The 1,669-nt window shown below is 49.9% G+C and overlaps 1 pseudogene; it reads left to right on the top strand.

Annotated features, from left to right (window-relative positions):
- The first annotated feature begins 714 nt into the window (after window positions 1-714).
- LOC135984180 (olfactory receptor 51L1-like) lies at window positions 715-1,453 on the top strand (annotated as a pseudogene).
- The last annotated feature ends 216 nt before the right edge of the window (window positions 1,454-1,669 follow it).

The raw sequence follows: 1,669 nt of genomic DNA, 5'->3' as shown, positions 1-1,669 counted from the left end.
TGATACTGGGCAAGTCACTTAAACCGAACGTGTCACTAATTGTGTGATCCTCATATCCTGGGTGCAGAGGCACTGAACACTCACTGGTGCCACTGGGGACTGTGTTTTGAACATACGAAGCGCTGCCTAACGCTAAGTACTCTGAAGATTCCAGTCCTGGCGTCTCAGCTTGGCCATGCTGAAGTAGGGGACACTTTTTACCTTGATCTCCCTGTGCCTCATTTCCCCAATCTCTACAATGGACATAATAATTGGAAAACAAATTAATTCCTCTGTCTTCAGTACAGGGTTTGAATAAAGCCAGAGGCCACACCCGGATCAAGGAACAGCAATCAGAGTTTGAATAGCTGCTCATGAAGCGAGCACGGTCCATGCTATGCACTGAATGAGGCAGAGGTCCTGTGGCTAAATTCTACGTGGCCTGTAATAACAAACTGTCTCATGAGGGATACACACAAAGAGGGCTGGCAGGCAGTCTTAATTCTGTCATGCCCTAACTTTTAAGTGCTTGACTTTGTAACCTTAATAATGTTCTTTTAATGTAGTATTTTGGTAGATGACCTACAAATGGATAATGCTGCTGTTATTACAGTTGTTGTTTGGACCTACAGAGGACACTGAATGCATGAGACATCAGCGATGAGTCAGACTGGCTTCAGCCACTTGGCCTTAATCCTCACAGGAATTCCAGGGCTGCAGCATGTCTATTATTGGATGGCTTTCCCTCTGTGCTCAGTGAACTACATCATGCTCTCTGTCATATGGCTGGACCACAGTCTCCTCATCCCAATGTTCTATTTCCTTTCGACGCTGGCATTGGCAGACTTGGGCTTATCTGTCTTCACCTTGCCCACCATGCTGAGCATCTTCTGATTGGATTCCAGCTCCATCCATTTCAATGCCTGCGTTACCCAGATGTACTTCATCCAGCCTTCTCCACCGCGGAGTCTGGGGTCCTGGGTCGCCATGGTGTTTGACTTCTTTGTGGCCATATGCAACCCTCCGAGATATGCTCTTGACAAATGCCAGGAGCACAAAGGCAGGGGCGGTGATTCTATTGCGGGCAGTCTGTGTGATGCTGCCAGTTGTCTTCCTCATTAAAAGGCTTCCCTTCTGCCTGCACTCGGATGTGCGGAGGTTGGCCCATGGGGACAAAACAGGTCAACAGGTCAACTTGTACGGTCTGACTGCCATGGTACTGACCAAGGGATTGGATTCCTTGTCCATCCACCCATCATATGTCATGATCCTGAAGGCCGTCCTGAGCACTGCCTACTGGGAAGAGCACATCAGGGTATTCAGCACCTGCATTTCTCACACCTGCTGCACCATTTACATCCCACTCATTGGGTTGTCCGTCCTACACAGGTTTGGGAGGCACCTGTCCCACCTCTCGCACACGCTCCTGGCCGATGACTACCTGCTGATGCCCCTCTTCCCCATCGCGTCCTGAACCCCATCATCGACAGCTTGAAAAAAAGCAGATCCGTCGGAGGATTCTGGGAATTATTCATCGGAGAAGAGTCCAATCAGCAAACCCCTTCTAGTGGGGCGTGGCTCCCTGGATCAGCTGCCTCGTGCTCCATAGAGATCCAGGGAATTCTGCAGGGCTGTCCCAGCGGATTGGCTGTTACTGAGGGGAGTTTGTTAGGACACAGCCAGTTTCCTG

The sequence above is a fragment of the Chrysemys picta genome, chromosome 1 (genome assembly GCF_011386835.1).
Source record: "Chrysemys picta bellii isolate R12L10 chromosome 1, ASM1138683v2, whole genome shotgun sequence".
Classification (NCBI taxonomy): Eukaryota; Metazoa; Chordata; order Testudines; family Emydidae; genus Chrysemys; species Chrysemys picta.
Note: the sequence above shows the minus strand (reverse complement) of the source record. Positions and strands in the feature narration are given on the sequence as shown.